General features: G+C 42.9%; 1 protein-coding gene across 2 annotated transcripts in view; it reads right to left on the minus strand.

Annotated features, from left to right (window-relative positions):
- The window catches only part of Dgkd (diacylglycerol kinase delta), a 100714-nt gene that overhangs the window by 67906 nt on the left and 5415 nt on the right, over positions 1 to 27393 (minus strand). The window lies entirely within an intron of this gene.

Consider the following 27393-nt stretch of genomic DNA (forward strand, 5'->3'; position numbering starts at 1 on the left):
GAATAGTATCCAGGAGAACAAGAACCCAACTCTGCATTCAGCATTTTCTTTACACTACAGCAAACAGCTGAGCAACCCCATGCAGGTTTGCCCATTAAGCAATTTTTCTAAATAGTGTATGTATGAAGCACTTAGATATTTGAGAATATTTAAAACTTCGTAACATAAAACCAAAGTGAACAAGACACAGAAACCTCAGGTCATTTAAATGTGCCAAAATACAAAGACAGCACATTTGTGTAACTAGGCCTCAAACTCTGTTTATCATAGGGGAGGTAGAGGGACAATAAAACCAAACCCCAGTTTCCTCACCCCTTAAACACACAAAGTCAAGTTCAGGGCCCACAAACTCAAGTCAAGTCACACAGGCCACTACATGGTGACTGGGATTTCCTCTTCTCCTCCTGACACAAGTCATCTTCCTGAGGCACATTCTGGGCTTGGGGGATGCATGTGCCCATATTTACCCACAGGCTCACCAGAATGGACTCTGCTCTGGTACCTACCTGGTACTATATCAGCTAACCCATGACCAAACCAGGGGAAAAACTGTTGATGAGCACAGTCAGTTCCTCATGTTGTAGTGTCTACTACCTTCACCTCTTACTTCTGAAGGTGTCACTCACCCTATCTCCCAGGCAGTTAAAGAGTACCAAGGGAAACACAACATGACGGAACAATCCAAAAAGAAACACATACAGCTAGTCACTCACATGCAGGCCCTGTACTATGACAGAGAACTATCAAAGGAGCCTAAGATCTGCAGCATGGAAGAGCTGTAATCAACTTTGATTCTGAGCACCCTTTACAGATCCTAGTTCACATGAATGACACGACTGTCAGATACATTTGCACATAACACCACCAGCCCATGGATGTCTAGAGCACAAACAGAGAGCCTTTTCTATGGACCTTAAAGGGCTCACTTGTAGCAATACCTCCTCACCCCATTCAGTCTCCTTACCTTTGAAGGGGAAGAAATTGCTTCCATTTCTTTCCTAAGTATAAATTTTAAAATAAAAATAAGGCAGCAAAACCAATATGCTGAACCCAAAAAAAGTTTCAAATTATCTTTAAAGGACAGATTAGAGGGGTTTTTTTTCAAATGTGCTACAAAAGAGGAAAAGCAAAATTAAAGCACAATCCCCACCACAACCCATATACACAGACAAACACGCACAGACACACAAACATCTTTCAGAAAGTAGACCACAGTCTGCAAGCTTGGGTTGCCCAAAGAGACCTGCTGTTCTATTTATAGGACAAACATGCTCAGATGGAGACCCTCGTGGGTTGCAGCGGAAAAGGACAGAGAAAGATAAAAACCGGTGTTTCTTTGAAGCTTTCTCAGAAACTACATTTTGTCTCCTGATTCATGCTCCTGAGTACTACAGATATGCTACAGATATTTTTAAACACTCAGTCTAAAACAGTTAACTTTTAAATGTGGTTAAGATAACTGCACCCTGAAATTGTGTGCTGAGTTTTGCAATGGAAGGCTGCATAAGGCACTGAAGGAAATGCTGCTGGTCTGGCAGACCCTCCCCACCACAGAGCCAGTGAGAGTCAGGGACAGCCATAGAAAGGGTTCTGGCACATGTGAGGATATATTCTCTTTCCTGCCTCCTTTCTTCAAACACAGACACAGAGCAGACAATAGCTCAGATAGCAGCTCAGGCCACAGAGCAAAGAGATATAAAATGGGGTATAAAGACACAGGGCACAGTAATGTGAACAGTGTCCCTCTGCAGACAGCAGACATCTGAGGAGGTCAAGTACATGGTCCTGAGATACCCACAGCTGCTCCTTAATGTACAGACAGAACCCAATAGGAGTAGGAAAATGGATAGCTCAGACCACTGCTTGACCATTGTACATAGGTCACATGGGCCCACATCAGGGAGTAGATTCGGAAGTCCGATTTAAAAATACGAGACAGAGCTAGAGAGATGGCTCAGAATTTAAGAGCAGTGCTGTTTTTTGCAGAGGACCAGAGTTCAGTTCCCAGTACCCACATCAGGCAGCTCACAACTACTTGGGAGATCTGATGCCTCTAGCCTCCACAGCCACCTAACTCACATGCACATATCTACACACATACACACAAATATATACATAACTAAAAGTAAAAAATTAAATATGAATCAGACAAGGGAAGAAATGAAGAGATGAAGGTATCTGGAGAGAATGTCCAGTCAGCAAATTGTTTGCAGCACAATATAAGGACCCAAGTTCAATCCACAGAGCCCATGAAAATAAAACTGTAATTTTTTTGCAATCACATTTGTAATCAAAACACTGGATCAAGTGACATGACATAGGTCAGTGAAGAAAATGGCTTGAGATGAAGTCTATTTCATGTGTTGTGGCTTGGACCTTGGGGACACCAGCATTCAGTACTAGTTAGAGTGGACAGTGACCTTTATTTGACAGAAATGCACCTAGTTGCTTATTTATTTCAGGGCCTAGGTGTGGCTGCTGCAGCACTAGACATTGTATTTCTGTCAGAAATGGGGGAATGTTGAAGCTACTTGTGCCAGAGACAACCAAGCCATCTTTCTTACCAACTCTATATCTTTAGCCAGGACTGAGGAAGTGGTAGTGAGCACTGTGGTGACAGCCCTTGCAGCATCACTGGGCCACTGAGATCTTGGCAGTGCCAGGAGAGAATGTGCTTGGCTGTGCTGGCAGGTATTTGCTATGAACTCCAGATGAAGGACGGGCTGTTGAACAGATCGTGGGAATTTAGAGATTACCTTTTTTGGTTCTTTGCTGATTCAGTCCTTCCTCACATCAGTGAAGACAAGAATGGGGCATCTCCCCTATTCTTAGTACAAACTTTTATGGTATAGGGGGTTTGAGATATGGTCACTTTTAATATTGGTGTTGTTGGAGAGAAACCAGGGCACTGGCAATTAAAATTGGTTCTCTTTGGTAAGAAAATAAATCTATGGACACTTTCCCAAAATTAGTATTTTAGAGGTCTTCGGGGGGGGGGGGGAAGGTCTGTGCAGTCACACTGACAGTGCCAGATGTGGGTCCTGCTCTGTGGAGCTGGAAAATCTCCAGGATGGTGGATACCCAGATATGCTTTAGTCTATACTCTCTTGCCATGAGACACTCAGTGTAGAACATTGTGTGTCCCTAGTTGTTGGTGTGGGAAGTCCTTCTGTCTATGTGTTGCTTTTATTGGTTAATGAATTAAAAAAAAACTGTCTTGCCTGTGACAGGACAAAAGAACAGAGCTAAGCGAGGAATACTAAAGTGAATGCTGAGAAAAAAGGAGGCAGGGTCAGAGAGAGAAGCCATGGAGCCACCGGAGACAGACGCTGGCAACTTTACCCAGTAAGCCACAGCCACGTGGCAATATACAGATTAATAGAAATGGGTTAAATTAATATAAGAGTTAGCCAATAAGAAACTAGAGCTAATGGGCCAAGCAGTGATTTAATTAATACAGTTTCTGTGTGATTATTTCAGGTCTAAGCTAGCTGGGCGGTTGGGAACCAACAAGCGACCTCCTCCAACAGCTGGCACCCAACAGGGACTACTAGAGTCTCTCGTGGCTCTGGCCAGCTGCGGTCATGCCGCCATTCATTTGGGCATGGATTTCCCCACACAGCAGCCCCCTGCAACAAGTTGTGTATCTCCTTAGTATCCCCCTGTGATGAGAACAAGTAAGGCCAAGTGCATATAGCTCTGAAGCACATGAATTTGCTTATGGTGTTGGAGCAGAGGAAGGTTACTGTACCCACTTGATCTAAATCGGTACGTTGTGAACATGCATGTTTGCACAGGGGTATGTTGTGTGGTTATATACATGAAAGCCAGGGGACCAACCCTGAATGTTGTGCTTCAGGCATCCCACCTTGTTTTTTGATACCAGGTCTCCTTAGGATGTGGGGGGATCCACATTTAGGCTAATTTGGTTGCTCTTTAACAAGCTGCAACAAGGTCCTCAGAACAGTAAAGACAAAGAAAGGTGAGCAGCTCCCTCTGCAGCAGGAAAACATAAAACATGAGGGGAGGCAAACAGAGACAAACTTTTAAATTCTCAAGAAAAAAATAAACAAAAATATAAAATATAACAGGTGATTAAGTGGTCACTTGGAAAGGGGAAGACAGTGTAGAAACTGGGACAATGCCAGGTCTCTAGGTATAGAATCTCTAGATTCTCAGGTGGTCCCTCTAGCAGCAATACTGGAGAGAACTGGCTTTGATTTTTTTTAAAATATTTATTTATTTATCATGCATACAATATTCTGTCTGTGTGTATGCCTGCAGGCCAGAAGAGGGTACCAGACCCCATTACAGATGGTTATGAGCCACCATGTGGTTGCTGGGAATTGAACTCAGGACCTTTGAAAGAGCAGGCAATGCTCTTAACCTCAGAGCCATCTCTCCAGTCCCTGGCTTTGATTTTTTGCTCAACTGACCAAGACCACATGTGTTCACAGACCATCTATTTAGTCTACACAGAGGCCCTCTCAAGGCAGCCACAACAAACATTTTCATTCAGCAGAACAAAAGACAAAAAACACAGTACCTGTGAAGTACCCACAAGAAGCCAGAAAGCCCTCACGTCAGCCTTGCCAGCTTGGGAAGCTGCTAAGGAAGAAAGTGAAGTCCAAGGGAAACATCAAATCTAGAGAGAAGGAATGGCTGGCTGTGCCACTCGAACCTGAATCTGTCCTATCCATTCATGCTTCCATTACAAAGGTGTGGAGGTGAGATGAGAGTATGCTCTGAGTAGAGTTGCTTTCATTATTTTTGCTTTTACAAGTTTAGAAAAAACAAACAAACAAACGCCTATCTATCTTCCTACTACTGTTCCTGGAGGAGAATCTATATACACAGAGACATAGCCCAGCGGCACCACACATCAAGTGACAAACCTGGACCACCAGCAGTTGGAGGGACATCCTAAGACACGTGGTACCATGGGTCAGCCACAGTGGAAAGGACCCATTTGGAGTCCACAGAGTATAAATTCTGTCCCCTATGAAGCTGTGGAATGAAGCTGCTGAGATTTAGCAAATATTTATTGAACACTCAACATGCCAAGTACTGCTGGGAACACCATAACAAAAGGGATGGGTCTTCTGACCTTTAAGAAAGCTACCCTGGGACAAAGGGATACTTCATAAAGCATTAAATACCACATTAACCAGCTTTGAAACACTCAGAAAAGGTGTAGATTAAAAATATACCAAAACAGGCTGTGGTGTAGTGAACTCAGTTCTTTCAATTTCTGTATCTGTTTGGAATTTTTCATAAAGTATGTTCAAATGCAAGAGGAATAGGGAGCCTTGGAAAGTCAGAAGCCTGAAGAATGCATACTAGGTTACTGATTGTTCATCATTACTCTAAAAGCACAGCACGGAGACCTCTTAAGCTGCTTTTCCAAAAAGGCAGTTGAAGTACTAGGGATAAGTCCTGGTCCCACTACCAGTGGCCCCACAGATTGCCCCAGCCATACAGCTGTCACCCACATTCAGAGGTCAGAGGGCCTAATTTGATCCCATGCAGGTTCCCCTGTCACTGAGTTCCCACTAGCTCAGGTCAGCTGTTTCTGTGGGTATCCCATCATGGTCTTGACCCCTTTGCTCATATTATCACTACTCCCTCTCTGAATTTTGGAAGCTCAGCCCAGTGCTTCACTGTGGATCTCTGCATCTGCCTCAATCAGTTACTGGATGAAGGTTCTATGATGACAATTAAGGTAGTCATCAACCTGATTGCAGGGCAAGGCCAGTTCAGGCACCCTCTCTACTGTTATTTAGGGTCTTAGCTCAAGTCATCCTTATGGATTCCTGGGAATGTCCCTAGTGCCAGGTTTCTCACTAGCCCCATAATGGCTCCCTAATCAAGATATCTTTCTTTGCTCTCCCTCTCTGTCCTTCCCCCAACTCGACCATCCCTCCCATTCCTTCCTGTTCTTCTCCCCTTCTGCCCTCCCTTCTCCCCACCCCCATGCTCCCAGTTTTCTCAGGAGAACTTGTCTATTTCCCCTTCCCAGGAGGATCCATGTATGTCTCTCTTAGGGTTCATTCTCCTTGCTACTGAGCTTCTCTGGGGTTATGGACTATAGGCTGGTTATCCTTTACTTTATGTTTAATATCCACTTATGAATGAGTACATGCCATGTTTGTCTTTCTGGATCTGGGTTACCTCACTCAGGATGGTTTCTTCTAGTCCCATCCATTTGCCTGCAAATTTCAAGATGTCACTGCTTTTTACCACTGAGTAGTACTCCATTGTGTAAATGTACCAGATTTTCTTTATCCATTCTTCAGTTGAGGAGCATCTAGGTTATTGCCAGGTTCTGGTTATTATGAATAATTCTGTTATAAACACAGCTGAGCAAATGTCCTTGTGGTATGAGTGTGCATCATTTGGATATATGCCCAAGAGCAGTATTGCTCTGGCTTTTTGGAGCCCATTCTCTATGGAGGAATACCTTGCTCAGCCTAGATATAGTGGGGAGGGCCTTGGTCTTGCCCCAAACTGATGTGCTAGACTTTGTTGACTCCCCATGGGAAGCCTTATCCTCTCTGAGAAGTGAATGGGGGATGGAGTGAGGGGAAGATGGGGGAATGGGAAGAGAGGAGAGAGTGGGAACTGAGATTGATATGTAAAATGAGAAAAGATTATTTTAAAAAATAAATAAATTTTAAAAATATTTTATTGTTGGACTGTGGTAACACATGCCTTTAATCCCAACACTCAGGAGGCAGAGGCAAGCAGATCTCTGTGAGTTCAAGGCCAGCCTAGTCTACAAGAGCTAGTTCCAGGACAGCTAGGGCTGTTACACAGAAAAACTTGTCTCAAATATATGTGTGTGTGTGTGTGTGTGTGTGTGTATAATATTGCACAATAAATATATAAATAAAGAAAAAAGAAAAGAAACTGCTTTTCAGGGTCCCACAGAGTGCCACAGACATGTTTAAACAGTGGAAGCTGGAGGCCCTGATCTCATTTCTTTGCAGGCCTCAGAAACAAAACACCAAGCTAAACAGCTCAACTCTCAGTCACCTTTCTGTATGGAGAGGTTGTTTCTCATTTAATTATCACACCCAGGGTCCAGCCACTTCTCGCATTCTCAGATAACATCCCTTCAGCCTTTTTTTTAAGTGTACGCATGCACAGGAACAGGGGATAATGCAATACAACAATTACTTAAAAACTTGCTTCCTAAACAATAACACTTGACTTGGTCTCCTTCCTGTTTTATTTCTCCATATCCTACTTGAGTTCATTCAGATACTGATGGACACTGTCATAATTAGGAACATATCTGGGAGAAAACGACAGTATTCATACATCACATGGTTTGACTGGCCAGCTAAAATAGATGCTATTTATTTATATCAAGACCTTCAACTAACTGCTTAGATAAATTTAATTTCCAACACAGAATTTACAAGTTTAAACAAAGGGGAACAAAGCACAGCTGTTCCATACAATGAGCACAGCTTTACACTACTAGGGAATTTAAACCCTATGCTTCTATTAAGTCATGCTTTTTTGTAGGCTTGATTCCTTGTATGGCACGGCATGACGATGCAGAGGTTCCTCTGTTTTGTATTCTTGTGGCGGCCATCTTAGATTTAACTAGAATCTGATCTCCTTGATGGAGAATCTTGTGGGAAATTACTCAGCTCTATTCTAGAAACCCAAGATGTCCCAGCTAACTAATCTTAGCTTCTGTTAAACTGCTGTTTGTACAAACCTTCCCCTCCAGTTAACCACTTAGCTTCTGTTACACTGCTTACTTGTACAAATCTTCCCTGCGGCTGCTGAGCAAGATACCAAGGTGTGGCTCTTGCCTTTAAAAACCTCTTACTCAGTTGGATGGTGGAGGCAGGCTCTTTAATCCCAACACTTGGGAGGCAGAGGCAGGTGGATCTGTGAGTTCAAGGCCAGCCTGGTCTACAGAGTGAATTCCAGAACAGCCAGAGCTACACAGAGAAACCCTGTGTGTGTGTGTGGGGGGGGGGAGGGATACTCAATACTTACTGTAGAGTAAAAAGGGCAAAAAAAAAAAAAAAAAAAAAAAAAACATGCTCCTGACTAGACTTGAGACCTGGGCCAAAGAAAAATACCCTGACCCTGACTTGACCCCAGGACCAGGGCTTGAAATCCCACCAATCCCTAAGTACAAAATCTCACCAAACCCTAAGTTTGCCCTAGAATCAGACCACAAAAAGCGACCAATCCCAAGCCACCCTGAAAACCCGTACCTCTCAAGAAACCCTATATAAGCTCTGTATCCTGTTCAGTTTGCTGCTGCTTCTCACCCTAGAAGCAGCCACCCTCCTAGATTCTTCCTTCCCAATAAATCTAGAGTAAGGTTTGTTGTGAGGTGTGACATTTTCACTGGAGTGGGACCCAGCTGTAATAACTTTTGCTGGCACTGGTGCAGAATGGAGCATAACAGAACTGTAACACTTCTGCTGGGGAAGCCTTCCCCTAGTGGAGCAGAGTTGTTACACTCCAGGGGGACCTAAGCAAATTGTAACACTTTCTATATAACACTTCACTGGATCTGGAGCAGAGTGGATTAAAGCTGTAACAACTTCACTGGGGAAACCCTCCCCTGCCAGAGCAGAGTCACTATGCTTGCATTGGGGATCCTTTCCCTGGAGCAGGGCCATAAGTGGATACTTACAGTGACTTTGTGGTATTCCTCTGCTAAAGACCACCAGGATACCTTTTCATCTGAGCTGCAATGCTTACACTTACTCTAAAAACTTGGGTCCTGAATACCTGAGTTTAATTCCAGCTAGCTGGAATAAAGACTTCGAATTGCCTATAAACTGTGTCTTGAGTGGTCATCTCCACTGAGCTCCCCTTAATATTTTGGAGGCCCCAGCGAGATCTCCAGAAACTAGACCCCCAAGACTTAAGGGCAACAGTGACCCCAGGAACAGGGGAAGAACATGCTGGCTGGAGAAGACTCATAGGGAACAACCTGAAACATCCCAAGGCCCCAGAAAAATCCTAATTGACCATCATCAAGTGCTCCAGAGGCATCAAGTTGATACCCTCAAAGAGGGGGGAAATACAGTAAATCAAAAGTCACCTCCAGAGGTAAGCTGGTCTGGAGGAGGCACCATCTGGTTAGGACACAAGAGGGGAAGCCAGAAATGATCTTAGATCCTATGTCCAGGATCCATGTGAAACATCACCAGACTCCCCTGGTCTGTTCAGGTATATGAATATTTGGTGATCACCCTTGGTTATCTTTACTATGTATCTCTCTGTGTTTCTGTCAGTTCTACTGGTTGGAGAAACAGATCTAAAATGGAAGGGAGAGTGCGACCAAGAGTAGAGCTGCTATGGCACCCTGCTCACTCCCTTCCTGCTGGCAGCTAGCTGCTGCTGTTGCTATGGCTACACTGGTGTTCTGAGCAAGCCATCAGTTTCCCTGTAATAACAAATGGCTTTCTCTGATGTGAGACACCCCACATACACACCACTGCACACTCCCACAACCCCAGCTTAAGACCTGTGACCTCCTTCTGGGGACCAGAACCTTTTTGGCTTGGCTAAGTCACCCAGAAAAACCCAAAACCTCCCTCTGCCAAAGGAAATTGACCTTCCCTGTCCTCCTGCTCTGGAGCACTAGTCTTTGGCTTGTTTAGTCTCTTGACTCTGCTCAAGATTCTGGGATCCTGGTTCTGTTCCCTGTGTGGAGGAAGGGTCCAGCCTCTCTCATGGGTGAGAAGGAGGATACCTTCAAAGAGGAGTGCATTCAGGGAAGAGGAAATAGTTTGTGAGCAAAGTGCTTTCTCTCTCTCTCTGCTTGCTCTAAGTAGCTGGTTTCACTAGGGAAGAGGGAAAAGCAGTTCCTCAAAGTAAGCAGGGGAGGAGGAGTGGAAGTTAAACTGCTTCCCTGTTCATGGTTTATGATGTTTCCTTATCTACCAGTGACTTGTATAATTGGAAGACTCAAAATCCTCGATTTCTTCAGAGAAATCACGGTCCCTCAGAGAAGCCACAGTCCCTTATCAGCCTGCTTTAAAGTAAGAGGGTGTTGGATGCTTTTTTTTTTTTGCCATATATTGGGAAGATTAAAAGCAGCAAACAGAAAACCTAAAAATGTATGCAAGGTAAGACAGGTTACTCAAGGACCTGATGAATTATCTGCTAGGGTTTTCTCTGTAAGACTAATCAGGTATTGACTCCCATAGACCCATATGCCACCAAAAAACAGTGAGCAACTAATATGACCTTTGTCATAGAAATAAGAGTTTTGTGGGTAGGATTTCTCCAGCTCAGCAGTTAAGAGCACTGGATGATCTTCTAGAGGACACAGTTCAATTCCCCACACCCACAGGGCAGCTCATGACTGTTTGTACTCCAGTTCTAAGTAATTTGACACCTTCACCCAGACACAAATGCAGACAAAACACCAATGCACATAAAATAAAAATAGGTAAATCATGACAAAAAATAAGAGAGATTTGAAGAGATGAATAGTTTTCAACTTTTGGAACCTCCTCAGAAAGCTTACAACAGCCAAGATTCAACTGAAAACAGATAGGAAAAGAAATTGCCATTTGGTGATCACTGCCCTTAGGGAAACGGACAAGAGGAAAAAGGGGAAATAAACCAGGAGAAAGGGTTCAAAAACTCACTAATATTGTTTGATGAAACCCTGAGTGTGTAGATCTGTTGGAATTCAGACAACAATTATTACAAAGCAGCAGCCTTCTCTAGCTTCTAACACTGAGGATAAATGTAGACAGGTGACAGAAGCTCTTTTAGAAACCCTCCAAGCCCTGGGATATGCAGTGTGAGCCAAGAAAGCTCAACTGTGAGTCCGTCAGATCACATTCCTAGGCTACCACCTAGAGGAAGACAAATAGACAATTTCCCATGACTGTATTTCAGTCATGCTGCAAATCTCTGCTCTCATATTGAAAAAAAAAATATATATATATACATATATATATCATATACATACATGATTTTCTGGGGCAGTTAGATACTGAAGGCTTTAGATAATGGAATTTACTGAAATATCAAAGCCCCTCTATGATAGCACCAGGGGTACACACCTTTGGAATGAACTGACATTGAGCAGAAGACCTTCAAAGCCTTGAAAAAGATCCTGGTGTCTGTCTCAGCCCTGGCCCTCCCAGACATTACTAAGCCATTCCACTTGTATGTGGATGAGACCAGCGGCATTGTCTTAAAGGGTCCTCATATAAACTCTGGGACCCTGGAAAAGACCTATTTTTCCAAGAGATTTGACCCAGTTACAGCTGGATGGCTGCATATAAGGTCCACAGCTACCAACCCGCTGCTGGTAAAAGAAGCTGACATTATCTGGTCCTGATAGCCTCACACTCTCTTGAGGCCCTTCCTAAGAGAGCACCAGAGAAATGTCTAACACCCAGATGACTCAATACCAAGCCCTGCTTCTCAATCAACACAGCATTTGGTTTGACAAGACATTGATGTGGGATTTCCCTCTGTATGTTGTGAATACGATTGGCTAACTAATAAACTCTCTTGGGCCTGTGCAGGGAATAGAGGTAGGTGGAGAAAACTAAACTGAATGCTGGGAGAGAGAAGGGCAGAGTCGGAGAGAAGCCATGGAGCTGCCAGAGACAGACGCTGGGAACTTTACCCAGTAAGCCACAGCCACATGGTGATATACAGATTAATAGAAACGGGTTAAGTTAATATGTAAGAGTTAGCCAATAAGAAGCTAGAGCTAATGGGCCAGGCAGTGATTTAATTAATACAGTTTTTGTGTGTGATTATTTAGAGGCTAAGCATCTGAGAACAAACAAGCAGCTCCCCTCCAACATCAACCCTCCTGTTCGATGATGACCCTGTGGAACCCCTGAATCTTGAAGTGTATGACCAGATCTAGACCATCAGGGCTGATCTGACTAATGATTCCTCAGTGACACCAGACAAGGTATTATTTACAGATGAAGTAGTTTCATCCAAGACAAGATCAGGTATAAATCTTTACGCAGGGGAACCTCCGCTCAATGAGCTGAGCTTTAAGCTTTTCAAGCACTGCACTGGAGGAAAGACCAAGCCATCAAAATATAACACTGACAGACAATATGCTTTTGCCACGGCTCATGTTCATGGGACTCTATGTAAGGAAAGAGGATGTACTAACCCAAGCAGGAAAAGAAATCAAAAACAGAGAAGAAATCTTAGCCCTATCATTAGCTATCTGGTTACCCAAGAGAGTGGCTGTTGTTCACTGCAAAGGACACCAAAAAGCAGATTCTCCAGAAGCCAGAGGCAACTGAGTAGCTACCTTGACCACCCAGGAAGTGGCCTTAGAACCAGTGGGACCTCTTTAAGTCATGGTAGCCTTAACAAAGCCCAGCTTACCAGATCACCTGGAATATACCCCAACCGAGATTGATTGAACAAAACAAGTACTGCCTATGATGGATAAACAAGGACAGTGGATGTTGCTGGATGGCAGACCATCCTTCTCTCAAATCTAGGAAGTCAACTGGTTATGGATCTCCACCAAGCCATCCACCTACGGGTCACGAAAACCGAACTCTCAGGATGCAATTATTATGGTCCAAATTTGGAAAACACAATTAAAACACCACTTATGGATGTGTTTTAGATATGCTACCTGTGCTCAAGTAAACCCCGAAGGAAGACCTTAGAAGCGATCCAGGCTCAAGGAAATGGGACTAGGGGGGCTGGAGAGATGGCTCAGAGGTTAAGAGCATTGCCTGCTCTTCCAAAGGTCCTGAGTTCAATTCCCAGCAACTACATGGTGGCTCACAACCATCTGTAACGGAGTCTGGTGCCCTCTTCTGGCCTGCAGGCATACACACAGACGGAACATTGTATACTAAATAAATTAAAAAAAAAAAAAAAAAGGAAATGGGACTAGGAAAATTGAGTTTTGGACTCTATTGAAATCAGGCTATATTTTTGGCTATAAATATTTGTTTTGTAGACACTTTCTCTGGATGGAGGCCTACTTCATCAGAACACCAATAATTACTAAAAAATGATCTTCAAAAAATAATCCCTAAATTTGGACTGTTCCTAGCCTCAGGATCAAACAATGGCCCAGCTTTCATGGCCAAAGTGTCTCAAAATTTGACAAAGGTGCTGGGCAGTGGTAGTATACACCTTTAATCCCAATACTCAGAAGGCAGAGGCAGGCTGATCTCTGTGAGTTCAATGCCAGCCTGGTCTACAGAGCTAGTTCCAGGATAGCTAAGGCTATACAAAGAAACCCTGTCTCAAAAAAAAATATCTGACAAAGGTATTAAATATTAATTAGAAATTACATTGTATATACAGGCCACAGAGCTCAGGTCAGATAGAAAGGATGAATAGAACTCTTAAGGCAAGTGACTATATTGATCCTGGAAAGCAGAAAAAAAAAAAAAACTATCAACCATCACTCGTTTGCTCAGGATCTGATGTACTCCTTGCCTGGGGAGGAGCTTACTCCTTTTGGAATTATGCTGGGAGACCATCTCCCATCCCTCCCAAACTGCAAGAAATTCCCCAGGCAGAAATATCTAAATCATTCCCTTTTCAAGTCCTTGCAGACTTTGCAGGAAGCTCACCAGGCCACTGATTGAACCGTGGAGGGAATCCTGTCATCTCCTACCTCTGAACCACCATTAGTTTCAGCCAGGAGAGTTGGTTTGGATATAGAGGATCCCTGCCCAGACCTTGGAACCTATCTGATAGGACCCTATCTCCAGTTATTCTCAGCACCCCAACTGAAGCCAAATTAGTTGGTGGTATCCCTTGGAAGAAAAAAAAAAAGAGAGCCATTGAAGATAAATGGACCATCATCACTTGGACTTCAGATCCCTTAAAAATAAGACTGACCAGAGTTTACTATTCCAGGATGCACAATTCCCATCAGCCCCAAACCTGGATATGGGAACTCAGAAAAACCAGGGATGGGAAGCCCTATCTTTCAAGTGAACCTCTGCTCTCTTATGTCCCTTCTAGGAATGCAACAATATGGGTCTAGAGGAGGGAACAGGATCAGTAAATCAGATTGTGGGGAAGGCTAGCTAGAAATGGGCCTTCAGGGATTACAGTTTTATGTGTGTCTTGCCAATGGTGAGCCGTTCTGCCAAGGACAAGGTCCCTGTGTTATTTCCTCAAACTACCTGGCTTGCTTGTATTAACAGTTTGGCTAAATGTGCCTCCCCTGACTCACTAGAAAGTTACACTCTTACCCTATGTATACGTGTATGTTAACTCCCAGGTATATACACATAAGGGAGAAGAGGGGAGAACTCATATTGCCTCGACTCAATAATAAAGGTGAAATATGCCAGTGCAACTGTGGTACCTTCAGTCTTAATTGTTAAAAACCAAAACATTAGAGAACTCAGTTCCCAGATAGTTCATTTAGTTCATTTAGAGAGTTCTCTTTCCAGGCTGGAGAGCTAAATTGACTTCCTAACAGAGGTCGTCCTACCTTTTTATGAAACAACAAGGGTTTTGCATGGCCTTAAGAGAAACTTGCTGTTTTTATGCCAACCAATCAGGGATAATTAGGGAAAACCCTGCCATGGTCAGAGAAAGTGAAAAAAAAAGACATAGATCAGATAATTGGTGTAGGTCTCTGTTTACCTGGTCCCCACAGCTGACCATCTTATTGTCAGTATTAGCTGGACCATTGATTCTTAGTTGATTCAGCAAACTGTGGAACCCTGCATTTTCAACTGCATTGACAACTACATCAAAAAGAATAAACTCAGTTAAGCTACTGGTCCACAGGACCAACTATGCCCCATTAGAACAAGACAAGTCAATAATTTGGTTCATGCTCATAGAACTAGTGGGGAAAGTGACAAGGGAAAATAGTACCTAGGTTTCTCCATCTTGTATTCTTGCTAAGGCCATTTTAGGTTAAACTAGAATCTGATCTACATGATGGAGAGTCCCAAGGAAAATTATCCAACTCTATTCTAGGAAATTAAGGTCAAGATGCCTCAGCTAACTTAGCTTCTGTTAATTGCCTGCCTGTGCAAACCTTCTCCTTTAACTTTTTTTTTTTTTTTTTTTTTTTTTTTTTGGTTTTTTCCGAGACAGGGTTTCTCTGTGGCTTTGGAGCCTGTCCTGGAACTAGCTCTGTAGACCAGGCTGGTCTCGAACTCACAGAGATCCGCCTGCCTCTGCCTCCCGAGTGCTGGGATTAAAGGCGTGCGCCACCATCGCCCGGCTCTCCTTTAACTTCTTATCTTTTGTTAAACTGCTTGCTTGTGCAAACCTCCCCCTGCAGATGTTAAGTGAGATACCAGAATGTAGTTTGGCCTTTAAAAACCCCTTACTCTAAACACTCAGCACTTGGGTCCTTAGAATACCTAAGTGTAGTCCTAGCCACATGGAATAAAGACTAAACTGGCTATAAACTCTGTCTGAATAGTCATCTCTGGTGGGCTATAACTTGGATTCAGTCTGCTTTAATCTACCAGGTCTGGTTGTGTTTTAGAAAGTTTCAGAGAAGAGGATGAGGACAGGCCTCTCTCCATCTCCCACAAGTGTTGCCGGGGGCCACTTGTTCTTCCCAGCCAACCAGCTAGCATAGCCCCAAAATAACCACATAGAAACTGTATTAATTAAATCACTGCTTGGCTCATTAGTTCTAACTTCTTATTGGCTAATTCTTATATCTCAATTTAACCCCTTTCTATTAATCTGTATATAGCCACATGGCAGTGGCTTACTGGGTAAAATTCCCAGCGTCTGTCTCTGGTGGATACATGGCATCTCTCTGACTATGCTTTCTTCCTCCCAGAATTCAGTTCTGTCTTCCCTGCCTACCTAAGTTCTGCCCTTTCAACAGGCCCAAAGCAGTTTATTAACCAATTAAAGCAACACAAAGACAGAAGGCCCTCCTACACCACACAAGGGGAGCATACCACCCTCTATAACCACACTCAGAAGAACTCTCATTACTAGGCTCCATGCATCACTCAGGCCTTCACTGAAGGACAGTACCCTGTTCTCAAATATAAAATAACACATGTTCCTGTGAGAAAACAGTTTATGTGAACTAAAATGCTCCAAATTCACACACACACACACACACACACACACACACGCACGCACGCACGCACGCACGCACAGGAGGGAAGCCCTAATGTCATCTTCCCTCTGAATACCGTTTGTCACATAGCTAAAATACATTCTGTAAACATGACTTTTTGACTTGTTGTTTCCCAACAGCACAAAGCAGTGTCCCACTCAAGCCTTCCTCAATCGCCTGCAAAGCAGACTGTAGTAGGCCATGCCTGCTCTGGCTTGCTCTGTCATTCTGTCACTTTCCAGCTTGTGACTGGGACTAGTATGCCCTAGTATCCTCACAACCTTCACATGGTTATGAAGGTAAAATCAGCACACACACATACATACACACAAAGAGAGAGTACATGAGTATGCACAGGTCAGCACTTAGTACCAGTCGGTTTTACCATTCACTCACTGACAATGAACTGGAGAAATCTGATGAATTGCTTTTTAAGATTTGTTTTCTTTTTGATTTTATGTATGTTGGTGTCTGTATATGGGTTTGTGCATGAGTGCAGTGCCTGCAGATGACAGAAGTGTCAGATTTGTGTAAATAAAGGTTTCTCTGTTCTGCCCTGTCCCGCAGCCGCTTCTAAATAATCATTCAGAGGCTCAATATGAATTACAGAATATTTGATCTATAATTCGGGTTTATTACTAACTAGTTCTTAATTTTAATTAACCCATTTCTATTCATCGGTGTATTGCCACATTGCTGTGGCTTTTACCAGTGTACTGGCATCTTGTTTCTTGGGCAACTGGTTCACATCTCCCTTGACTCCACCTTCTCTCTTCCTGTATTCAGTTTGGCTTTTCTGCCTAGCTATATTCTGCCATGCTATAGGCCAAAGAAGCTTTTATTATCAACCAATGAGGGCAACATATATTCATAGCATACAGAAGGGTTATCCCACAGCAGATCTGGAGCTAAAATTACAGGTAATTGTGAAGTAACTGATGTAAGTCCTGGGTACAATATGTACTCTTAACCTCAGTCATGTCTACAGCCCTTGACATGTTGTTACTGGTTTGTTTAAGACAAGGTCTCACTGTGGAAACCAAGGTGGCTTTGAACTCACAGAGACCTGCCTGCCTTTGTCTCCAAAGTGTGAAACTAAAGGTGCACACCACCACACATAGCTTGACATGGTATTTTAATGTGAGGCTTTTTGCAACTTTAGTTTGGTCTGGTTTGATACTGGAGTTAGAGACTACAGCTTCATAGGTGCTGAGCATATACATACTTAACAGCCTTAACAACCCTGGGTTCTACTTGTCCAATCAAAGCATGAAAGCATCCAGCCAGACAGAAAGAAGACCAGTAGCACTCCCGGATTCCCTTTGCTCAAAAGATTTTCATAAAGATTTCAAATGCAGACCAAAAATGAAAATGTGGAGGGGTGCATGCCTAGGTCTAATGACATCAGTGTTATTTTAGACCTTATAAAGAGCTGTGCAAAGAGCTAAGTCAAGTGTATGCTCAGAAGGCTTGGAAGGGATGAAAGGAGACTTGCTTTTGAATGTTTTGACTGTTGAAAAAGTCTAACCATTAATCCTAGCACTTAGAACAAAGCAGGAGAACCACTAGTTCAAGGTCATCCTGAGCTACTTGGATTCTAGATCTCGATCAAGACCCTGTCTCAACACCACCACCCAAAAATAAAAAAAAACAAAAAAAACAAAAAAAAAAAAACCTTCACTAATGCAGTGTCACTCAGGAGGTGGAGGCAAGGAATCATCAGGAGTTGAGAGCCCAACTGAGCCACAGGGAGACCCTGTACAAACGAAAACAAAAATCTCCAAAAGTGTCAAGACAACAAATTCTTCCTAGAAGGCACTTTCACTGGGACACCTGCACTTGAGATTGCAGCTGGAGAGCTGTGACAACTGAACACCCCATGGACTTTACATCACACCAGATAAGAAAGACAACTCCAAACAGTCAGACTAAATATAAGAGCTAAAGCAATGAAACTTCAGAAGTCTATAGGACTGTATCGTCTTGACCTCGGGTTTGGCAATGGCTTCTTAAAATATAACACCAAAAGAACAAGCAACAAATGGGAGCGGGGAATGGAGAGTTCTCTAAAATTAAAAACTTTTGTATCTGTAAATGATAGTACAGGCTTGGAACTCTAGCACTTGGAGAGCTTGAGGCCAGATGGGTCTTAATAAGACTTAAAAAAGAGAGAGAAAGAGGGAAGGAGGGATCCTCTTCAATATTCCCATAAGTACAAAGTATCACTCATCAGGGAATCTGAGTCAAATTCAAACTGGAGGCAAGGGATTCCTCCCCATCATGACCACTCTCACCTGGGATGCAACAGTGCAGGGTGGTAGGAGACTGCTAAATACCCATAAATCGAGGACATAGTCTACAACAGACACTAGAAGAGGGACTGCACAGGTGAGGCTGCACAGCTAGAGACAGTCTGGGGGCATTCAGCATTTCTTCCAGCAGCTACTTACATGGTACTACTAACTAGTTAGTCAAAATAAAATAGAGACCATAGGTAGACTGAAGAGAATATATGCCATAAATCATGAGCATGACTATGAATTGAATTATTATAGAAAATAGAAAGCTGATTTAGAAAATTCATGCTGTTGGGTTGGAGTAGTGACTCAGGAGTAGACACTTTGCCAAACATGGGAGTAACATGGAATTCATCTGAGATTGGTTGGGAACAGAGAAAAGAAAAGGCTAGAGAGGAGAAAGGGAGGGAAGGCATGCACATGTGCTTCTCTTCATTAGTAAGATCCAGGAAGACACTACCTTTATTTAAAAAAATTATATTAAGCATTTTTCAAAGTACAGGGAACATCAAAATGAGAACAGGATGAAATTTAAAAGACAACAAGCTAAGATACAGGCAAAGATTAGAAAAAGAAGAAAAATTCATCACATGACATCAGAATTAAAATCCAACTTGAAGAGCTAATGCGGAAAATGTACAATACACAATGATAGCAGCAAAATTGAGGTTCCCTGAATACTGCAGGTTAAATCAAGAGAGATGAGATATAACCATGGACACAGTGGTCAGACCATCTGGCCTACGAAAAGTAAGAACTGTCCAAAATAATACAAGAGGATACAACAGGAGACCAAAGAGGACCTGCTAGGGAGAAGGTTGCGAGACTTTTTCAGGAAGGAAACTCAAGCCTAAACCTAATCCAGTGCATAAAGGGTAAGCAAAGGCCCACAAGCCTGAAGTACCAGGACCAATAGGCACTCCTGTCCTAGGCAGAGGAGGGAGATAAACAATGTCACACTCTGCACACCTCCTCTGCTACAGGATGCACCTGTGTCCCATTTGCCACACAACTACAACTCTGAGGCTCCCTATCCTCAAGATGAAGCAGATGGTAATACAGCAAGCAGGTCTACAAAGACTACAGCTGGAACAGAGAGCTATCTCAGAGAAAAAAAAAAAGATAATGAAAGCATCAAAATCAAAAACTGCCAACCTAGTCTACATAGCTGTTGGGAGCAGTGAGACCCCAGATCCTGAATTTCTTGTAATCCCCTGATCAGAGTGCCTACAGCTGCTCTGAGCACAAGACCTTCAGGAGTTCCTGATGGCAGGAGAGTGGTTTCTGGTGGGTTTGGCTGGGGCGTGGCTATCTCTATATAATCTGCCCCTGAACACAATAAAGGGGCAGCATTCTTGGGGAATTGAAGGATGACCTGTGTCGCTGTCTCTCTATCTGTGTGTATTTGTGTATTTTAACCTCCAGCCCCCTTGCCCGAAGCTCGCGAACTGGGTGCCAGCGCACAGAGCGCAGACACGGGGGCGCAGTGCGCAGCACATAACAAGTTCCAAATGGTCTGGGCTACATAACAGAGATACCCTGTATTTAAAATAATAATAACAATAATAATAATAATAATCAACTGTCGGGTCAACAACATGGTTCATGGGTTAAAATGCTCATCCCTGGAACTTATAGTAGAAAGGAGAGTACCAACTACCAAAAGTTCTCTTGTAGTTTATATGTACAAGTAAATACACAAATTCACATAAAATATTAAGTAAAAATTTTGATTAAAAATAGCTAGGTATGGTGACACACGCCTTTGATCTCAGTTCTTAGGAGACAGAGGCAGGCATATTACTGTGAATTCAAAGTCAGCCTGATCTATGTATGTAGTGAATTCCAGGCCAGCCAGAGATATACAGTGAGACCCTATCTCAAAATCAAAAATAATAAAAAATTAAAACAAAAATAATGACTTGCTAGATGTTGTGTCACATGCCTATACTCCCAGCATTTGGGAGACTAAGGCAGAAGGATCTTAATTTCAGGCCAGACTGGACTGTATACATAGTGACAACATAGGCAACAACAACATAATGCCAGGCAGTGGTGGCACACACACCTTTAATCCCAGCACTCAGAAGGCAGAGGCAGGTGGATCTCTGAGTTCAAGGCCAGCCTGCTCTACAGAATGAGTTCAAAAACAGCCAGGACTACACAGAAAATCTCTGTCTCAAAAAAAAAAACAAAAAAACAAACAAAAAAACAAACAAAACTACACAGAGAGAGAGAATAAGTGGCAAAACAGATGATTCAAGGATTCTCCATTTTATACACTCAGACAAGTATTATACTTAAAGGCTAAAAAGTATGTGTAAAAGCTGGAAAAGAGATGTTTGCACAATGCCTAGGAAGCACCACTCAGATAACTTACTAACTGAAAAGAACCCCATGTGTCTATGAAAACATCTAATGATGATAGTTCAGAGGGACAAGATGCCAGGACAGCTTCTGTGGAATGCATTACAGAGTTCAGAGTTTCTCCAAACACCAGCCTGAATCTTAAGGAGTCTCTGAGACCTCTCACTTCCAGGTTACAGGAAACATAGGATAAAAGAACAATGAGAAAAGACCCATAAGGAAACAATCAGACAGAGATCTTACAAGAGAGTTAGTTGCCTTTACCTCTTAAGCATTTACTGTCATGGTGGGGAGAAAGGGAGGGAGGGAGCTGTTCTTGCTTAAGAAACTAGAGCCAAGATAATCAGCTCAATACATATACTAACTAGTACCTGTCCTATGAGGGAAGCCAAAAAGGCACTTGGATTCGGTCAGGGAAATGTAAAAATTATCTCTATATCTGATGTTAGTGTATTGTGTTAGTATGTTTTAGGTACAAAGACCTGCTGTGATAGAGGAAAAGCTATGGTGTATTTATGAGGTACCTGCTGAGGTTTTCTGGGATGGCCTGCAGACCACTCTTCTGCTGAAACCAAGTCACTCACCTTTTCTAGCCTTCACTGAAGCTCCTCTTCTTCTCTCTCCACATCTCTTCCCTGCCCTCCCTCCTGTCTCTGAACATACTAATCCACTGTCACCCTCACCTGTCTCTGGGATGGGATAAACCATCCCCATAGCTGCTACACGGTGATTTGGGGCAGGGTGGAAAGGAGGGAAAAGTTTAATCCAGTATAACACACAGGGGTGGGGATGATCAAAACAAAACCCCCAAGTTGGTCCTCATTCACTTATGGCATCTGCATTAGAAAAGGGCCTCATTGCCTCATGAGAGTCATCAACCTCTTCCAACAGAGTCCTCTCTTAAGATGCTCTCAAACCCAGCTAATTGTATCCACCCTGGTACAGGCTGCCATCATCCCTACCTGTGGGGATTGGCAGCATTTTATCAAGTAACCACAACCAGAGCCATCTTATCAATTTGGATCCTATTAACAGACTTCTTACCTCTTAATGAACACAGCTCTCCAGCCTCCTTTCACCTGTACCTATAACTGCTTTTAGCTGATTTCCTGAGTTCCCCCCTGCCACAGTACTTGTACATACTCTTCTTTTTTAAACAAAGTATTCTATTTTCTTTGGATTCAGTGTGTTGTCTTTGAATTTCATGCCTTTCCAACATGTCTTCTTTTCTAGTGCCTACAGTAATTGGTGGAAATTTTCTCTAGATGTGACTCCAACTACATCCTACTCGATGTTGTGCTTGCTTTGTTTGGCTGGTTGGTTGGTTCAGTTGATTTGGGTTTGTTTTTTTGTTGGCTGTTGATTGGTTGGATAATTGGTTGGTTGGTTGTTGGTTCGTTGGTAATTGGGTGGGTGGTTGGTAGTTCGTTAGTGTTGATTAGTTGGTTGGTGGTTGGTTGGTTGGTTGGTTGCTTGCTTGTTGGCTGTTGGTTGGTAGTTGGTTGTTGGTTGGTAGCTGGGGAGTTAGTTGTGTGGCTGGTTGTTGGTTGGTTGGTGGTTAGTTGGTTGGTGGCTGGTTGGTTGGAGGTTAGTTGGTAGCTGGTTGTTGTTTGCTTGTTGGCTGTTTGGTTGACTTGTTTGACTGGCTGGTTGTTGTTTATTGTTTGGTTGTTTAGTTGTCAGTGTTTGGGGCTTTTATTTAAGAGGAAGGGTTTTAGCCTGTAGCCCCACCTGTCCTCACACTTATCCTAAGTGCTGGAATTAGAGATACATACATATTTTTTGCTATCATTCAACTCAAAAAAGTATTTCTAGCTTTCTTTGGTCCACAAATTACTTAGAAATAGACTCCTAAATCTCCAAATGCACTCTTGGGATTTTCTTTGTCTTATTTAATTCCTCTGTTATCAGAAAACATATTCTGTACAGTTACATTCCTGTGAACATTGCTGAAACTTGCCTTGTAATCAGGACATGAGGAATTCTGGCAAATGTGTCTATACATTTGAGAATTAAATTCTGTGGTTGTCATATTGTTGGGTTCTGCTACATCCTTACATTCTTTTTCTTTACAGTTTCCTTACATTCTGCTTTGTCCTAACACCACCTGAGACACATATATTAAATTGCTCCACTATGAAGCTGTGTATGGTGATGCACACCTGTAATCCCAGCACTCAGGAGATTGAGGCAGGAAGACTGCTGTGAATTTGAGGCCAACAAGGACCTTGTAACAAGACACTGCCTCAAAAAAATTAAATCCTGCTGTGACTTAAGGGAGGAAGAGGGTATTGCTTTGTTTTGTTTTGTAACAAGGTCTCAAGTATCCCAGGCTAGCCTCAAACTTGCAGCAGAGAGTGCAGCAGAGGGTGACCTTAAACTTCTGACCCTCCCACCTCTCCTAGGAATGCTAAGGGTTGTGTGCTGCCAGACTGTGGACAATTGAGATTCCTGTTATACTTGTGTTAGTTTTTCTTTTACATAGTTTGAGGTGGTATTATTACATACTTACAAGTTTCTTACAAGTTTTTAATTATTGAATCTGAAATCTTATTTAAGCTTATTTATCAGTATTATACCTTTATATATAACTTTGGCCTTGGCCTACTTTATTGGATATTAAAGCTAATACATCAATTTTCTTTTGGTTAGTCTTTGCATTACTTTCCCCATTACTTTATTTTTAATCTCTTACATCTGCATTTTAAATGTGTCATTTTAAATAGCTTAGGTAAGTTTAGTTTACATACTCTCTCTTAGCTAGAACTTAAATCCACTTACATATATATGGTGCTGGACTAAAACCCAGGACTTCATGCATGCTAGGCAAATGAGTACGTACTCTACTTCTGTGCTACATTCCCCTAACTTAAGCCAACGTAAGCTTATGGCTACACTAAGACTTTAGAATCCTTACTGTTTGCTTCCCTTTTGTCTCACTTGTTGAGCATCCATTTTTGTCTCTTTTCTTGCCTTCTTCTCTAGAGTTTATTATATCATTTCTGTTAAGTTTCAAACACAGCAAAATTGGCTAAAATGCCTATTTAACAAATTAAAGTGGGCCTCCGGATTCCCCCAGCAACCCGCAGTCCCTACCTGTTACAGAGTATGGCTGGCATACACCATCCTCTATCCTGAATTCTACAGTCCTGAGGCTGGGCTGCCCTTTCCCCAGAGGCTCTTCCCTATGTAATCTAGACATTTTGGTTACCCACCCCTTTTGTATCTTTGGCCTCCAGACTGCTTCACTTTGTTCCCTTCTTTCTCCTCTCCCTTCCACTCCCTCTCTCCACAGGGCCCAGCTCAGTCTGGTCATGTCCACTGCGGACTCTCTCAGATGTCCCTGTTGCTACCTATGCTCTCCCTTTTATCTACAATAAACTTTCTTCTCTACCATACTTAGGAACAGTTATATCCTTTCCTTTCCTTTTTTTTCCTCTCTCTTTTTTTTTTCCATTCAGTTTCCCGGTCCTTGATTTATAGCATCACACAGTCCACAGATATTTTAGAGCTACTACACAGATTAGGACTCATATCCTTAACTAGTTTAACATTAAATAGCTTTTTAAAACAGCTTTACTGTTTACCTTTCTTTCATGACATTATTGTATTTAATCTATACGTGTTTTAAACCCAAAGACAAAGTTACTATCCACATCTATTTATTTGGACAGGGGGATGCTTGTGCTGTGGTATACATGAGGTGGTCAGAGGACAACTTTCTGGAATTGGTTCTCTCTTTCACGGTGTGAGCTTGGGGACTGAACTCAGGGCACTGGATTTAAGTCCCTTTACCCTCTTAGTCATCTCACCCATCACCAGATTTTACATTCTTCATGTCCTCAGGTTTCCTTGCAGCTGCTTCCTTTGGAGCCATGTTCTGGGCCACTGCAGTTTCTTAGGTATATCTACTCCTCCACTGACTACTTAGTTTTGTTTATAACAATCTTTAGTCTTAGAACCTTCATTTGACTGTTGGGTATAATTTCAGATTGTCTGAAAATTCTAATGGTCCTTTATCTGCTTGAACATAAGTATAAAGGCAATGTCCATAACAAATTTTAAAGGCAATGTCCATCTGTCTTGATAAGTGGCCATCTGTTGGTTTGGGTTTAGAGTTTTTTGTTTGGTTTTATTTTGGTTTTTTGTTGTTGTTGTTTTGGTTTTTCAAGACAGGGTTTCTCTGTGTATTACTGGATATCCTGGAATTGAATCTATAGACCAAGCTGACCTTGAACTCAGAGGTGCACCTGCCTCTGCCTCCTGAGTGCTGGAATTAAAAGTGTGCACCACCGATGCCCAGATATTTTTATTAGTGTGTGTGTGTGTGTGTGTGTGTGTGTGTGTGTGTGTACGCGCGCGCGCAAGTGTCTGTAATTCTTGGAGCTGGACTTACAGGCAGTTGGTGGTGTCCAACATAAGTGCTAGGAACTGAACTTGAGTCTTCTCCAGAAAAAGAATGTGTTCTTAACTGCTGAGTTATCCTTCTAGCCTGCATCTCTCAAGCCCTGACTCCCTGATCTGCCTCTATAGCTGGCTGGCTGCTGGCTTATCTCAAAAGCCCTGTCTCCTGTGTGTCACCTTTTTATTATGAGTTTAAAAACTGACAGGCACGGGGCTGGAGAGATGGCTCAGAGGTTAAGAGCATTGCCTGCTTTTCCAAAGGTCCTGAGTTCAATTCCTAGCAACCACATGGTGGCTCACAACCATCTGTAATGGGGTCTGGTGCCCTCTTGTGGCCTGCAGGCATATACACAGACAGAATATTGTATACATAATAAATAAATAAATATTAAAAAAAACTGACAAATGGCTAAAATGAAAAACACCAATGATAGCCTTTGCTGGAGAGGGTGTGGAGAAAGGGGTACACTCATCCATTGCTGGTGGGAATGCAAACTCGTGCAACCACTATGGAAAGCAGTGTGGCGGTTCCTCAGGAAATTCGGGATCAACCTACCCCTGGACCCAGCAATACCGCTCTTGGGAATATACCTAAGAGAGGCCCTATCATACAACAAAAGTATATGCTCAACTATGTTCATAGCAGCATTGTTTGTAATAGCCAGAACCTGGAAACAACCTAGATGCCCTTCAATGGAAGAATGGATGAAGAAAGTATGGAATATATACATATTAGAGTATTACTCAGCAATAAAAAACAAGGAATTCTTGAAGTTTGCGTACAAATAGATGGAAATAGAAAACACTATCCTGAGTGAGGTAAGCCAGACCCAAAAAGAGGAACATGGGATGTACTCACTCATATTTGGTTTCTAGCCATAATTAAAGGACAGTGAGCTTTTAATTCACAATCCTAGAGAAGCTAAATTAGAAGGTGAATCCAAAGACAAACATATAGGCATCCTCCTGAATATTAACCTTCATAAGGCGATGAAAGGAGACAGAGACCCACATTGGAGCACCGGACAGAAATCTCAAGGTCCAAATCAGGAGCAGAAGGAGGGGGAGCACGAGCAAGGAACTCAGGACCGTGAGGGGTACACCCACACACTGAGACAATGGGGATGATCTTTCAGGAATTCACCAAGACCAGCTGGCCTGGGTCTGAAAAAGCATGGGATAAAACCGGACTTACATAGCAGACAATGAGGACTACTGAGAACTCAAGAACAATGGCAATGGGTTTTTGATCCTACTGCACATACTGGCTTTGGGGGAGCCTAGGCCGTTTGGATGCTCAACTTACTAAACCTGGATGGAGGTGGGCGGTCCTTGGACTTCCCACAGGTCAGGGAACCCTGATTGCTCTTCAAGCAGATGAGGGAGAGGGACTTGATCGGGGGAGGGGGAGGGAAATGGGAGGCGGTGGCAGGGAGGAGGCAGAAATCCTTAATAAATAAATTAATTAAAAAAAAATAAAATAAATTTGGAAGACTGGGAAAAAAAACTGACAGGCACACCAGGCAGTGGTGGTGCACACCTTTAATCTCAGTCCCTGGCATTCTAGCATAGTTTTGACTTCATGGGACTATGCAATTTCAAACAAGCCTTCAGCCCTTCCATGGTGTTACTTCTATTTCATAACATTCCTCAGAAGTGGTTTTTGAGAGTCTGAACTTAAATGGTGAAGTCCATCCAGGACTCCTGCCTTTTAGCCAAATCTGACACTTCAGCCTTCCAGAGGCACTCCACAACAGAACTCAGACTCCAAGCCCCTTGTTGTCAGCCCCAGGATACAATGTGTCTAACATCCTGGACCTCTGGAACCAAGCCCCACAGCCTGCAAGGCTGAAACATGGAAAATTTATTGTCACAGTGCTGGAGTCTAGGTCTGAAATGCAGGGTTCAGCAGAGCCACCCTCCTCTGCTGGTTCCAGCGGAGATTCCAAGCATGACTCCTCTAGTTCCCACGACAATGTTGAGTTTGTGGCTGTGACAGTGACAGTATCCAGCTGGGTTTTTCCTCCAATTATTTATTTATGTGTGTAGTGGAGGGGGTTGCATGCTACAGTGCATGTGTGGAAGACAGAGGACAATCCTGTGGAGTTGGCTCTTTGCTTCAACCTTTAGGTGGGTTCTAGGGATCAAACGGGCTTCTGGGCTTACGAGGCAAATGCCTTATTTGCTGAGCCATCTTGCTAGCACCAGTAGCTAGCTATTTATACATGACTTCTTCCTCTGGGTCTT

Source organism: Microtus ochrogaster, linkage group LG4, assembly GCF_000317375.1.
Source record: "Microtus ochrogaster isolate Prairie Vole_2 linkage group LG4, MicOch1.0, whole genome shotgun sequence".
In the NCBI taxonomy this organism is placed as follows: Eukaryota; Metazoa; Chordata; class Mammalia; order Rodentia; family Cricetidae; genus Microtus; species Microtus ochrogaster.